The 16,517-nt window shown below is 45.8% G+C and overlaps 1 protein-coding gene across 8 annotated transcripts in view; it reads left to right on the top strand.

Annotated features, from left to right (window-relative positions):
• Nucleotides 1–16,517, top strand: part of LOC119444336 (venom metalloproteinase antarease-like TtrivMP_A) — a 1,295,510-nt gene that overhangs the window by 1,263,538 nt on the left and 15,455 nt on the right. The window lies entirely within an intron of this gene.

Genomic DNA, 16,517 nt, shown 5'->3' with positions numbered 1-16,517 from the left:
GCACCAAAGCTTGTCAAGAGTCTTTTCTTCCCAGGACGTGTGAAGAATGGAACCACCTTCCCGGCGCGTTGATAGCTATTGAAGATCACGCACAATTCCGGACATCCATAATCGACACCATCGCTTCTGGCATCTCATGTCTATGACTACGTCACTTGCTGCCTTCTTTGTTTGCCTTGTCTTGTAACTTTTTTTTTTACCCCACTCCCCTCTGTAATACCTTGTGGTCTTGAGGGTATAATAAATGAAATGAAATGAATGAAAAAGTGGAGAGCAAGCAATTGGCAACAATGGCATCGATTCTAGGAATACTAGAGGAGAGATGTTGGTAGAATTGTCGGAAAGGAATAGGCTCCGAATAATGAATACCTTCTTCAGGAAGCACAAAAAAATGAAGTGGACCTGGAAAAGCCGTCACTGAGGAACAAGGAATCAAATGGATTTCATACTCTCTGCCGATCCCAGCATAGTGCAGGATGTAGAACTGTTACGTAGGGTAAAATGCAGGGACCATAGGTTAGTGAGGTCTAGGATTTCTCTGAATTTGAAGAGAGAAAGAATAAAATTAGTCAAGAAGAAACAGGCAAACCTAAGCGCAGTAAGGGTAAAAGCAGACCAATTAAGGCTGGTGCTCTCAAACAAATATGGAGCTTTAGAACAGCAACATAGAGGTAATGATTGAAACCGTAACTAGGCTGATCTCAGAAGCAGCAATTGAAGTGGGAGGTAAGGCACCAAGGCAACCAGTAGGTAAGCATTCCCAAGTAACAAAGCACCTAATAAAGAAACGACAAAACATGAAAGTGGCAAACTCGAGAGATCAGATAGAATTCGCTGAACTGTCAAAACTGATCAACAAGAAGAAAGTAAGGGAAATTCGAAATTACAACATGGCAAAATATTTAGGAAGCAGTAAAACATGGACACAGCATGAAATCAGTGAGAAGAAAACTAGATATAGGACAAGGCAAAATGTATGCACTGAAAGATAAGCAGGGTAATATCATCAGCAATTTCGATGACATAGTACAAACAGCGGAAGAATTCTATACTGACCTGTACAGTCCCCAGAACAACCAAGCTACTTTCATTCGAAGTAGTGATGAACAGGAGAAGACAGAGGCTCCTTCTGTAACTAGCGATGAAGTTAGGACGGCCTTTCAAGTATTGGCCAGGGGAAAAACTGCTGAAGATGGAATAACGGTCGAGTTAATCAAAGATGGAGGAGATATTGTGCTTGAAAAGCTTGCGGCCCTTTATACGCAATGCCTCACGAATTCAAGTGTACCAGAGAGCTAGAAGAACGCCAAAATTATACTAATCCATAAGAAGGGAGACGTTAAAGAATTGAAGAATTATAGACCCATTAGCTTGCTGTCACTATTGTATAATATATTCACCAAGATAATGTGCAAGAGAATCAGGGCAACACTTCACTTCAGCCAACCAAGAGAACAGGCTGGCTTCAAGAAGGGATATTCTACGATGGATCATATCCATGTCATCAATCACGTAATGAAGAAATCTGCGGAGTACATTCAACCTCTCTATATGGCATTCATAGATTATGAAAAGGCATATTTCATTCAGTAGAGATACCAGCAGTTATAGAGACATTGTGTAATCAAGGAGTACAGGAGGCATACGCGAACACCTTGGCAAATATCTACAAGAATTCCACAGCTACCTTGGTACTCTTCAAGAAAAGTAGAAACCTACCTATCAAGAAAGAGGTCAGGGAAGTAGGCACAATGTTCCCTATGCTATTCACTGCATGCTTAGAAGAAGTATCTCAGCAACCTTCGGTTTGCAGATAACATTGACCTATTCAGGAACAATGGGGACGAATTATTTATTTATTGATACACACACCTCACAGGCTCCAACTGGAGTATTGCGTGAGGGGGATGATTGAGGACCTTAATTGAGAAAGTGTAAGGGTGATGCATACCGCCGGCACTACCAAATCCTTACTGGGAGCTTACCACTGTTGTTGAAATTAAAAATGTACAATCATGCCGTTCTACCGGTGCTAAGATATGTGGCAGAACCTTGGAGGTTAACAAAGAATGTCGAGAACAAGTTAATTACTGCACAAAGAGCGATGGAACGAAAAATGTTAGGCCTAACGTTAAGGAACACGAAGAGAGCGGTGTGGATCGGAGAGAAAACGGGGATAGCCGATATACTTGTAGGCAATAAGGGGAGAAAATGGAGCTGGGCAGGTAAAGTAATGCGTAGGATGGATAGTCGGTGGACCATTAGAATTACAGAGTGGATACCAAGAGAAGGGAAGCACAGTCGAGGACGGCAGAAAACTAGATGGGGTGATGAAGTTACGAAATTTGCAGGCGCAAGTTGGAATCAGCTAGCGCCAGACAGGGGTAATTGGAAATTGCTGGGAGAGGCCTTCGTCCTGCAGAGGACATAAATATGGGCTGATGATGATGATCTTTGTTAAGCTTGCTGCTCGGCACCTTTCCTACTAATGCATTAAGGAGCAGGTTATCCACGCTCATGTAGTTATGTCCGGAAGCACGATAGCAGTGAGCGATAACTTGCTCTGAAGGCCTGAAGTAAATTATAGCATATCCTGCCTTGAGACGATATATACTTGTGATAACATGCTTTAGTTTTCCAGTGCAAGCAGATGGTGCTGTTACAAAGGGCGATGTGACGTAAAGCTATTTGAAAGAGTTCCTATTCCGTATCTGCCATTAGCCTTCCATAACTGGCAAAAAAGTTTGGGCTACGCCCAATTGGTATGTGCGACACGCGACGCCATGAAACCTGCAAGAACTGCCCATTTGATATGACAATACGCACTGATTATGCATTATTAGTCCAAGCAAACGAAAAAATTCAGCCAGTTCCACGCTTGTGAAATCTGATGAAACAGCGGAGCTCTGCGAGGGTGGGTGTATACCATAGTGGGTATACAAGTACATATATGACGCTCGCCTTCGGACCGTGAGTACCCGGGTTGAAATCCCTCCTCGCCAAGAATGTTTATATTGCTTCTGTCTCTCTCTCTCCTATTTTCTCTTCCTCTCGCCCCTAGCAAGTTGTGTTACAATCGTCGGTACAATGCAACCATATGGTTCCTATATATAAATGCACATTCAGCAAGTCTGAGTGTAGCGCAGTGGTTATGACGCTCGCCTACAGACCGTTGGTAACCGAGTTCGAATCCTGCCTTGCCAAGGAAGTTCATTTACTTTTATTTCTATCGCTCTCTCCTTGTCTCTCTTTCTCTCTCTGCAATTCCTCTCCTCCTATGCTCTGCTTTCACTACTGATCAACGCTCGCACGGTTCAGCCTCGGCCGAGGTTCATCGGTATGGCCGAGGCCTCTCGGCATTAAAACACCTCCGCTGTGAAAAGGTATTTACAATTTTACGCGTTTGCCGCCAATAGCCCATCGCTATTGGTCAAAACTGTATGGGCTGCGCCCACTTTACCTGTCTGTGCAGCAACGTCGTAAGACCGCGAAAGCACACCACGCCAAAGTGATGTGTACGCACTAAAGATGCAATAATATACCGAACAAAACTGGGTTTTTTTGGACTAGCCAGACACATCCACATGCCGAAAGAAATAGCAGATCACTCTGGCACAGGCTACTCAGAGCTGCCAGACAGAATGATTTTATTTGCTTATATTAAACTGTTTAGCGTTGCGGTACAACGTTATTGAGATATTTGGGCATGCATACGAGTATGACATCGCTCTGCCAACTCTTATTCGGTGAGGATCTGGCTCAGGGGGGGGGGGGCAAGATTGTTCAGTATCCGTTGCGCGCCGCCGCAGTTTGATATCCACGACAACAAAACGAACACAGGGAAGCGGACCAATCGCGGACACCAGCACCATTCTCTTCACCTAGTTGTCTACTTTCATTACAATTGCTCGGCTCCACCAAAGCCCTCTCTATTTCTGCGTGGTCGTGGCCTCTTGTCATCCAATTCGATAAGAAAGAACTATCCAGATAGGCAGTGTTATTTACTTTGACAAGAAACAAAAGTGACCTGCTCGAGAAGAGGGGAGTGTTTAATTGGGCTGTTCAAACGACGCTGAAAGTCACTGCCCGATGCTTACGTCGGCGGTTTCGTAAATTGGGCTTTAGGACATTGAAATTAAATCGGAAGTGAATTGTTTTAAATTATTCGGCCCTATTTATCACCTTCAGCTTTCAGTTCACTCGCTGGCGAGAAATTGAGGCGCAACTGCACGCGGCGCTCGTTCAGGTTGTGGAGCATTCGACCTACGAACAGTGTCGGTAGCTTGCTTTCCGACACCGTGCACGTGGCTAAATTCCTTTACAACTTGTTTAATTTGACTCCAAGTCATGCATTTACAGTATAAAAATGCATTTGCTTAAGATAAGCGATTGGTATACTTCCAAAACCTGTTCAAAGAAACGCACTTTCATCCGATTGGTTATTATCGACTGCTTCCGTTCTAAATGTTTCACTGGGGTTTGAGACTCTCCACGAGCGGCAGATGTCTGCTGTGTTTCAAAGCCCAGGCCCTGTTTTGATCACTGCGTACGACGAGCACGAACAAGAGCCAGTCATCGGACGCCCACCAGCTTATCAGATGAATCGGCGAACCAAAACAAAGGTGCACACCGACTTACAAGAGAAACTCTAATTTGTTTTTATCCGAAGAGAAACGGGAAAATTAACTTTGCAGTTTTTAGGAGCCTTCTATTATACATATAGCCGTACAATACGCGTATTTAGTTTCTGAAAGGACGGAAGACGTTACTGCGTATCTGTTGTTGGATTACATGCGATATACTGCAATATTAGTTGCAGCGCGGTATTTTCTATGAAGGCGTAAAGCAGTCATGTATGTTACCTGTAAAGGTGGAGCAACGCGGTAAACATTTCCCTGCACTTTTTGGAGAGTGACGTTAGGCACAGCCGCTTCCTTTCTTCGATATCTGACTCGCTTTAAAGATTCCTTATGTGTAAAAAAAAAAAAAAAACCTGATGTAGCATTCCGAACAAGCCGAACGATTGCACGTACAATGCCACGATTGTCGTGTCTTCGTAGCTGAAGTCCTTGAGACCGACCAAAATAAGGCGATCGGAGCCATAATCGATAAACTTGAGCGCAGCCCCAAGCTAAAGAGCCGCCTTGACGGGCCGACATGACCCTGGATATCAGCAGCCATCTTTTATCTGTGCAGTGTTGTCAGCAGAAGCAACAAAGTCTGAAGTTGCGAATAGAGTCGCGCAATGTCGGCCATTTTTAGACGCTGTTTTTATAAATCCGCGGCACTAAAATCGACCACAACAACAACTAAATATGGGGTTTTACGTGCCAAAACCACGATCTGATTATGAGGCACGCCGTAGTGGGGGACTCCGGAATAATTTCGACCACCTGGGGTTCCTTAACGTGCACCTAAATCTAAGTACACGGGTGTTTTCGCATTTCGACCCCATCGATATGCGGCCGCCACGGCCGGGATTCGATCTCGTGACCTCGTGCTCAGCAGCCCAACACCATCGCCACTGAGCAACCACGGCGGGTGACTAAAATCGACCCCTTTAAGGGAATAATCTTAAGCTACATTTAGTGCTTGTTTATATATTTGAAAATTGTACCAAAGTCAAGCGCCTCGAAATTCCTGAAATTATACGGTGGGACAATAAAGAACCATGCTTTCTTCCAGGTCAACTTAAGATACCTGGACATGAAAAATCCCAGAATAAAGTTCAAGCTGATCGCAGTAACCAGAAACCTGGTAAGTATCCTAAAAAAACTATCTGTTGAGATGAAACGGCAAGTGGGCCTACTATGTTTCGGTCCAACGTAAGGAATTCGGCACTATCACAGACCTTTAACGCTTGGACTCGTTGTGCAAGGCACCAAAAATTCCATTTGCCTAAATAAAGTTGGTCGTGAGGCACATCATGCTGATGACATGAATATTGTGCTGAATGCGCTGACTCAAGGCTGATCATGGAATCGGAGCAGCATTTGGGTTTGTCCGTTCTTAAGAGTGTTGAGAGTGCGGAAGCAGCATCGACTATCACGATTGCAATGCACACCACAAGCGCAGCAGTTACGGCGCACAAATCAAGCGTCATTGTGCAGCCTTAGAACATATAATGGTAAGCAGAAAAAAAAAACGCTTAACCTTGCACTCGGCTGCGCAACGCTTGAAACAGCGAAGCTGGGCGATCGTAGCCCAGCATTTTCCGGAAGTGCGCGCGTACTTTTAATCTTATTACTCATGATGATGATCATTTCTTTTCGTGCGTCTCGTACTTGCGGCCGTCACGGCTCGTTTAATAGCACAGCTTGCAACCCCGACACCGCGTTCCACCGTCTTGCAATGCCGAACAACGCGTTCCAGCAGACCCGCTCCGTGAATGCGTCTCTCTCTCTCGCTCTCATTTTGTTTATTTCTCTCGCGAGCATAGCGCGCACAACCTGTTCTTCACCTTGCAGAGCATTGGCACGAGCCCGTGCGAACGCACCACCTGTGGACGAAGACGACGACGCTCGAACGCAATCATATAGTTCGCATAAATGCATGTTCTACAAGTGTGGCTGTATAGCGTTCTGGCACTCTCCCTGTGAAGCCATGGCTACAAAGTAAAGGCTTATTTGTTCCATGGTCTGTTAACTGCATCATATGTAACAAATCGGAAACTATCCAGCACATCTTCCTGGATTGCCATGACTCCGTTTTCTTGTGGGATGTTCTCAAACGAACTCTGAAAAATGAACTGCCGATAAGCCCTTTCGGTATTCATTTCTTGCCATGCGCAGACGCAGAGGGAGTGCCGGCTGACATGATAATGCTTTTGTGTATGAACAGTGTGTGGAAAACGCGCATGGATGTCAGGAATGCCCGCGTTGATGCAAGGTCGGCAAGGCAACACCTAATTGAAAGTCTTACGTACACCCGGGATGCCCTAAATCACATGATTGAACCACCAGAGTGGATTCAGGAGCTTGACGTTTTGATGTGTGTGGTGGCCTCTTTGAAGGCCTTTCAAATTAGCACAGTCTAGCGAAATTATGTAATAATATTGTCTAGCGCCAAGTGACCTGCTTTGTATTTGTACTGGTGTATGTATTGTTGGTGTATGTACCGGTGTATGTATGCGTAGGATAGATAACCGGTGGACCATTAGGGTTACAGAATGGATACCAAGAGACGGGAAACGCAGTCGAGGACGGCAGAAAGTCAGGTGGGATGATGAAGTTAGGAAATTCGCAGGCGCAAGTAGGAATACGCTAGCACAAGACAGGAGTAATTGGAGATCGCAGGGAGAGGCCTTCGTCCTGCAGTGGACATAAATATAGGCTGAAGATGATGATGATCATGATGTATTGTTGCGAAGAAGGTAATAAAGAAAGAAAAAGGCTGTATAGCGTAGTGATTAGGACGCTCGCCTTGGGACCGTGGTTACGCGGGTTCGAATCCTGCATGGGCAAGAAAGTTTATTTCCTTTTATTTATTTCTTCATTGCTGATTATGATAGTTTCTCCATACGAACCACCAATTACGGCTGGCTTAAACAACTCTTTAAAAAGCAATAACGCTATTAATTGAGCCAGTTGGTATATATTAGGGCGCGTAAGACTAGGCCAAGAATGAGCAGACAATGGGGAGACAAATAAAATTCTTTGGAAGTTGGCGCCCATCCTGTCGTATAAGTTCTCTGTCAGAGTATAATTTTCAGCGCAGATAACCTTGAACATTGCATTCTCCGAAACTACCATACTTTTGAGCCATCCGAAGGAAGCCACGAAAGATCGAGAATGAAAAATTTTCGTGTGCACCTATCGTAAGGCGTTCCTCTGTCTTTTCAAACAGAACGACAGTTTTTCGAAAGTTGGCCAAGGCACAGTTGAAGCGCAGCCGACTTTGGACGGATTGAAAAATTATTTCAGGGAAGGGAAGGTGCCAGGGAATCCTGACCTGATATATTTTGTGACTGGGTGAGCAAACGCACATATTTTTCTCTGTCTTAGCGAAAGCGAACAGTGAGGTTCAGGGCTGCCGATTTACAACCTTATTGCTCATACACTTATAGCCGGATATTCTGACGTAAACCTGCCTGATAAAATTTTAAATTTACCTACAGCCTCGACATGGTCGACTTTGAACATGGAAGAATGTCGAACAGCATAGCAGGTAAGTCGAAGTGCGTTTATTGTAGAGCACATTACCGCACGCTTTTATTTTCCTCCATGACAATGTCTTATAGCGCGAAGGGTGATGAGGGCTTGCCAAGCGCGGTAATCCATTATTCAGGGGTGCGTCAGCAAACAGTCTCGCCACTACCCTTTTATTGGAGCCAATGATTCCGTTGTCTCGTAACACATGTACATATTCGACACGCTACAAAAAGGGGGAACTCGGAAATGCTCCCTAACTTCGAAACGCAATTATTCAGACCATTTTAACCACTTGGTTTGCACACTTAAATAACAGATGGCGCTGGCTTCGCGCCCAGCCTTTTGTTGCCTCGATGATCACCGTGTCGCCTCCGCGGTGGTTCGATTCTCGGTAGCGACAGGCACTAACCGATGGAGATATAATGCAAGAATGCCCCTGTACTTGGACATAAGTACATGTTAAGGGACGCCTGAAGGCGTGAATAATACCGAACCCCAGCACTGCCGTGTTCCTCATATTCTGTTGGGCAGACTGAGGACGCTAATTTCCGCATTCCTATTCTGCTAAGTATGCTGTACTAGTAAACACTTGATTAATGCTACTTCTTAGTTCGTACAGCGACAGATGTGTCATTCTCATAGGCATCTTTTCACTAAAACATTATCAGCTCGCCAAAATGTACAACACGATAATGACCTTCTGTTAACTGTTCGTAGCATGCTACTGTCATCGCAAGTTTTATTCGTCCTTATGTCTTCGCACAACAACCAGGGAATAAAATTTCGAACCGTCATGCAAGATAAACAAGGATTTGGCCGTAGAGGGACGGCTTCGCGATTTTCTCAAAGGCAATCTTCACGGGAAAATAAGATGGTCAGAAAAACCCATAAATTAAGAAGGCACTCGCTCACGCTTGCAAATATAATGTGTATGGTACCCACGATCGTCCAGCTCCATTCAATGAAAGTGGCTGAGACTCACAGTTGCGTAATAAATATGAGTGCATTCGTTAGAGAGTAAGCTTACAGTAGGCATTAAGCGGTTTACATATGCTACGAAAGAATGTTCGAAGCTGAACGTGTTCTCAGGGTTCGCAACGTAAACAAGTGGCGATCGATGTTGCGTCTGTTCTCTAATTTACTGCACAAACTTCAAAACATGGACGATTTAAGCTTTGAACGTGGTGCTACGAAATTTTGGCCCGATTTACACCATGACAAGTGATTACGTACAAAACAAATGATAAATTACATCGCGCGAAAAAACTGTACTGAACCAAGACATAATATGTGGCTTAGAAGGCACTTAAATTAAATAAAGAAATAAACGATAAGCGAATGACAGTAACCGTTATTTAATACAGTAGTAGAAAGTACATACCAATGTGCAAACAAGATCTAGCCATGCTTTCAAGGACACGCACCATAGGGCAGTGTTCGTTGCATTTCGACAAGGAGTAATGAAGTCAGAAATATTGATTTGAAACATTTGAACATCTTCTGAAACTTTTGCGAAACTTTGAAACCGTGAACGCTGCCATTGCCAGCGACAAACGGCGAAAGAGCGGCTGGCTGTGTCACATAGGCGTCGTAAATAGAGACAGCGGAGGCCGTCTGAGGCAAGCAATGGACGCGTCAACAAGCGACCAAACGTCGCTGTGCCCTAGAGTGTGCCGTAAACATGCACATCTATCATCATGTCACCTTTAATGTTCTCACTGGCGCCTTGTTTCAAAATTTGCAGATGAATGCTGGGGCAACTTCAACCAATTGGTTTTTCTTTGATCGAGGGACACAAAAAAAGAACTTAAAACGCCTTGAGTTGTCCAAATGAATGCAAGGAACGCAGTATAATAGTCTTACGGGGATAAGAATAGGCAACACAAAAGAAAAAATGTATTGACGGAATATATACAGAGCGAAGCCGAGATGGCGAAACAACAACCCCACGAGCGCTTCTTCGGTTGTCGTCTTCCTCCACTTGCTGGCGCCTTCTCCAATGTTCGGGAATGGCTTGTAACACATGACCTCACGCCGGTGGGAGCGCCATCTCGGCGCTTAGGAAAGGGAATGGTCGTCGTCGGAGCCCGTGAACGATATCACTAGTAGGTACGGACGACGACGAACTGCAGTCCATCGGAGTGATCTCATGGGTGACTTCACTGAGCTGGCGGAGAACCTTGTAGGGGCCACAGTAGCGAATTGACAGGCGAACTCGTGCCAAACTCGTACATCACGAAACCCCCTTCGAGTTGATCTCGTGAACTTGGCGGCGGTAGCAGCAGCCTGTGTCATCGCATCCAGCGGCAGCTAGCGTTAATATTACCGTCTGGACCAGTTCACATACATGACGGACGTAGACTTTCAGCGTCATTTTTGCCTTTCCAAAACGTCAGTGCGCTGGCTGGGCGACGACTTAGGCGAAGGCTCTAGCTTGCGGAGACAGCGTGGCAGGAAAATTATGCTTTCCGAGCACAGACTGGTGTGACTAGGCTGCGGAGGAAAAGTTCGTGCGATTGCTTCGGTTCTCTCCGGCTTCGAGCTCTGTTCGTCCACCGCGCCCCAGCCCCAGGCCAGGTCCGGTGTCGTCATCGGAGTACTGGGGCGAGCACCTGGGGTTCAATCCAGATCAACCCACCTGCGAAGGCGAAGTGGTCACCTTATATAGGAAGACTCGGAATGGACGCCGGGCTACCTTCCGGTACAACAGGTGCCGAAAGCAGTTTTCGTTGTTACACGATACCGCTGCACTGCACGAGCAGATGCGAACGAAGTTACTTCGTCACCACAGACAGCCTTGGCCGTCCGAACGACCACCTCTCCAGGCGGAAAATGATTTGGCTTACGTACTGCGTGAGCAAAAGTGTAGGCATATGGCTGCTGAAGGAGATGACGGGCGACTTGTTTCCTCTATCGAAGCACGCCATCGCCGACTGGAGGAACTACCCCCGTGAGGTTGCGAGGGACGAGCTGCAGGCGCGACCTCCACTCGGTGGCCCCGGGAAGAAAGCGCAAACTGACGAGTGCCTTGTTCGCGGCGAGCAAAAGTACAATTGAGGTCACCTAATGACGGGTGACAACGTTCCGCCGAGCGGCCAAAATTACGGTGGTGTTAAAGATAGTGGCCTGTGGGTCTTCGGCATAGTCTGCGCGACCAGATGAGTGCTGCGGCTTTTCAAGGTCGACCGACGAAAGGCGGTGACGCTAGGCGCCATTGTTGCAGCCATTGTTCAACCGGGGACCATTATCCATAGTGAAGAATTGGCCACATACAACTGTATACCAAATTGAGTGGATGCTAACGGGGCTATGCCTTAATCTGCATTGGGAGACAGTAAACCACAGCATGAACTTTGTGGACACCATCGCGGGCGTTCACACGCAAAAAATAGAAAGTTATTGTCAAAAAGCGAAGCGCCCCCTCGTCAGCGGTGGGTACACGATAACTGCACCGATACTGGAGTCCCACCGGGGATGGATGTGGTGGCAGTCAACGGCCACGTGCGCTGCAAATACCCTTTGGTGCGTTTGTCAGAAGCCACGGATCTCTCGGGGCTACCCAGTATGAAGACTCTTCGTTGCGGTTGTTAGAAACCATCGCTCAGCGCTAGCCAGTATGAAGGTGCATCACAAAGTAAAACAAAATAAAGCGTAATTTTCAGACCCTTGTATGAATGCTCCCCGGCATTTCTGAGTGCTTACACGGTAAGCGGGCAGCAAGCAACTTCTGCGCTAGCCGACGCTTACTTCGTCTCGCAGCCTCACTTTAGCGCGACCAACCAGCGATCTGTTGAAATCCTAGTGTGAAAACCAGGCGCACACCAATCTGTGCTCGAAAATGGGAGCACAAGCACGTAGCGAGCCGCACCAATTCAATCTAGAGGAAAGAGAAGGAGCAACGAGCGATCTGTTGAAAGCCCAGTGTGAAAACCAGGCCACACCAATCTGTGCTCGAAAATGGGAGTGCTAGCACGTAACGAGCCGCACCAATTCAATCCAGAGGGGAAAAAAAAGAGGCGGGCGAGCGTCCCCTCGTGGTATAACCCGAAACGTATTAAAGTATAAATTAGTCTAGTGCACATTCAATGTACATCTTGTAAACTTTAAAAAACTTATAGGCTACGTTAATGCGACTAATATTACTGTACTAAATGCATTTATTTTATTACTTGTTTGTGCCTGTAATGCACTCGGTGGAACGACAAACAAGTGACAGACGGCACGACCATGCACCCACCGTACGATCACGTGAGCCCCAGTTTGTCGACCGCCCATATGGCAACGCGCAAGGGATGATAGCCACCGAGAGTGAACCTAGATAAAGCAATGAAACTGTAGGCGTGCCGACGGACAAATTTTCTCTTGTTACCATTAATTCTTTCATCTCGGGGCGTCGCCAGAGCTCGTGAAGATGCCGAGTTTCGCCAAACTCGGCGCATCCGGCATAGCACCCCTGGACAGGACTATTCCTTTGTTATACAGATCATTTCATTGTAGAGGCGTTTGTTGTAGAAACACCAAACTATATCTCAAAAGAATTTTCTTAATATTGGTCTCATAAGCCCAGCAACCATAAACGCTAAAAACGAAACTTGTTCTGCGTATTTAGGGAGCAGACTGGGGAATCGTCTTTATTAAGTATTCCCTTGCAGTGAAGCGTTATTGTACCACATGACACTTACCGCCTAATAGTGATTAACAATTCAGTACAGCCACTAAAGATTTGACAAAAAGAGAGCGTCATGATACTAAGTTAACATTCCACAACAACAAAACGACGAAGACATTTTAAACAGAACGATACTGCCACAGGTACGTTAAACTCTATGGTTACTGAGAATGTGGGTCAACAATGCGACCTAAAATGTATGAAAGGTAATTGGCTTACCCTGTTTAAGCAAGATATTCATTATTGCGTGAGCATTAAATGAAAAGAAAATCAAACTTGTCTTTTTCAACAAGAATACGTACAGTGAGAAATGTAAAGCAAGAGCGGTATTTCAACAATTGTTCTTTAGTGTAGTAAATTTGAATAATAATTTAAAAATCTGTTTCTATTTCGGTAGATCATCTGGGTATATCACCCTGTACCAGTAGCTGATGTCGACTTTTACAGTTCAAATCAAGTGATACTCCAGCTTCGTGTGGAAAGCTGAAAAAAGAAATGGATTATCTATTTCATTTCGATCGCGAGCTCCTTGCATTCGGCTTTCAATAAAGCTGTTATTGAAGAAGTTTCTTACGTAGACAAGTGACTAGACAACACAAACAGTTTTCTTTATTATAAATTATTTCTTTTATTCCCATGAGGCCTTGCCAATTTTGGTGATGTGTGCCATAAGCACCGCGTCGGAATGGGCGAAGATATACCTACTTCCTATTCTGGAGTGAAAACAATGGCTCACGAACTCGCACATCTGTAAGTGTGTTTTTCTTACAAACGAGTTAACAAATTTCGACATTGTAAATGTGAATATGAATTCGTTCTTCCTCAACGCAGGCTGGGATCACCACATGACACCACACCGAAGTGCCCTTGGTCAGAAGGATATCTCATGAGCTATCTCGACGGAGGCACAAAAACATACCGGCTTTCAAGCTGTAGTGAAGAAAGCATACGAAACCGTGTGATGTAAGCTCAGACATTTTAGTTTCTAGCCCATAATGTTAATTGTACTTCTACTAGAGAGAAGGCAGTCAAACATTTTGAATACCAGATTCATTATCCAATAAACAAATGTAAAAATTAAGAACTGGATAAAGTTACAGGTAGCGAGCACCACATCTATGCGAATTTTGTTACCTGTGGATAATTATCGGAGGCTTACTTTTTCTAAAACGTCAAAAGTTATCAAGATTATTCTAACTACAAAGGCACGCAACATTCGAGTGATTTTTTTTCCATGTGAACAATTTGGCTGCCGCTACTTCGCAAACAGACTGTTTCTGTACAAAACAACTTCTAGTGTACGCCAGATAGTATAAAAAATAACCTGATAGTGGGACGTTCGCAAAAAACTTTAATTTGCCTCAGCAGCAAAGCTTTGAAGCATCCGTGGTTTCAAATGACATCATACGGGGTGATCATTTTTTAAGTTTTAGGCAATGTTTTGTTTCTTGTGCTGGTGTTTAGCTTCCGGCGAATACCACCACGTAAATTCGATACATTGCTGGAACTGCCGCGTCCCAGTATCACAAAGCAAGACCCCAATTACGGACCCGTAGTCTGTCATGGTGGCGTGGACATTGCATTAGGCGTCACGCAGCAGGACGCCGGATGAAAACGCATATCACTTTTGGCACGGCGTTGATTGGTTGAGCAACTTTTCTAAGATGGTCACGCGACTGAAAAATTGGGCAGGGTGCGACTGGCCCAAAATAGTCGCTTTTCGGGAAAAGCTACAATGTTCAACCATTTGTGACTGGTCGCTTTCCGACCAACTTGGTCGCGCGACCACTCTCAGTCGTCGGTTGGTTGGTAAAACATTTACTAAGTGTCCTGCAGCTTGATGACCCGGGCTCAGGTCTTCCACGTCGGAACGTTCAGGCCTTGCCTAGTAGCCGCTTCGTGGGCCTGCTGGACAGCCCAGATTTGGTCGGCGAGCTTGGAGCTGTGCAGATTATGGGCCCACCTCACCGAGAGAACATCGGGATTAATGCCTTTTGTCTTTGCCTCACATTTCCAGAGCATGTGCTTTAGTGTAGCAGGTTCGCTGCCGCAGACCTTGCAGGTGTTGTCCAGATACATCTCAGGGTAGAATCTATGGTACGCTTGCTGGTTTGGATAAGTGTCAGTCTGTAGCTGCCGCCAGGTGGTAGCTTGGCCTCTGCATAACTTATTGTTAGGTGGAATGAAACTTCGTCGCGCCAGATAGAAGGCCTTAGTTATTTCATTGTAGCTCGTTAGCCTGTCCTTGTCTGCGTCAACCGCTACAGTTGTTCCGTAACGGTCAATTTGTCGCGTGCGGCGGAGTTTGCTGTCTCGTTAAGGTTGGTAAGTGTAGGACAGACTGCGTTCATGTGTGCGGAAAATAAGATCTGGGTGATAGGGGTTTCCCGAGCTTGAGTTCTGCCTTGGGGAATCCGGAAAACTTCCGGCGAAATTCTTCCCTTGGCGTGATTTCGGACGGCTGTGCGCGAGTCCTTCAGGATAATTTGGGTTTCTATGTCAGACATAGCAAGGGCAATAGCCACTTCCTCGGCCGTTTCGGGTAGCTTCCCGTTGATACTGGCTGTGTGTGTAGCTTTACCGTCAGTGTTTACGACTGCCGCTGCGAATCGTCGGCCATCCGGCTAGACAGGTGCGTCTGTGAATCCTGCTGCTTCTTTGTCGTGATATTTCCGTAGCAGTATTACGGCCCTGGCGTTTATGCTTCCCTGGTTGTAGGATGGATGCATGTTCCTTGGTATCGGGGCTACTTGCATCTTGCCTCGTATCTCTCTTGGCATATCGACTTTGTCGCTGCATTGACGGTGCTATGTGATGTTTAGCGTGTGCAAAATGTGTCTTCCTGTGCTAGTAGTGGTGTGCCTTTTGAGGTGCGAGATCCTCTGTGCTTCTGCCACCTCATCTAAGGGTATTGTGTAGCCAAAGCTGTTGTAGTTTCTCGATCGCCGGTCTGAATAAACCTTAACTGCGCCTCGATGAGGACAAATGAAAACACGCCAAGCGTCTCAGCGCACTCCCTTGCTCGCGAGGAGTTCATAACTCGAAGGACAGCTCAGCGGCGTTCAAATAAACATTCATACGTTTATTTCGTATAGTCATTTGATACACTGATGACGTGGCGCCAGCTCCTACGCATTGGCTGCGCCGTCATGTGGCTAACGTGTGGCCACACGTTTAGTCAGCCAGATGGTTTAGACGTGACGTGCGAAATGACGCACGCTCTAGCCACACCATTAGTCAACCCGAACCGCAGAGCTGTCGTGCTTCGGGGAAGCGTGCTCGTCTCGCACCCCGGAGGCCCGGGTTCGATCGATTCTCACCCGCATAAAAATGAACCTAATTTTCTTTCGAAAGGCATTAATTTACCTTGTTTACAGTAACCTCCCTGAGAAATTTGGCCTCAATTCGAGCATTTTTGACGCATTTTCACTCATTACCGTCGGCCATTTTTGGTACCATCATTCGGTCACGCCGCCGACGACAACGTCGGATTTTCGCGCAATGGGGCGTATAATGCATTCGCATTTAAATAGAACCTTCCCCTGCACAAGGTTGAAAGTGCATCGTTAACCTTGTTTTTTAAGCAAAATACTTGCCCTCTGAGATCTTTTTGGGATCTTTTACGCACGACTGATTTATAAAACTACATTTCTTTTTATTGTGTTTTTTCCCATCCCCCCTAATTTGAACTGGTACAA

The sequence above is a fragment of the Dermacentor silvarum genome, chromosome 3 (genome assembly GCF_013339745.2).
Source record: "Dermacentor silvarum isolate Dsil-2018 chromosome 3, BIME_Dsil_1.4, whole genome shotgun sequence".
Taxonomy (NCBI): Eukaryota; Metazoa; Arthropoda; class Arachnida; order Ixodida; family Ixodidae; genus Dermacentor; species Dermacentor silvarum.
Note: the sequence above shows the minus strand (reverse complement) of the source record. Positions and strands in the feature narration are given on the sequence as shown.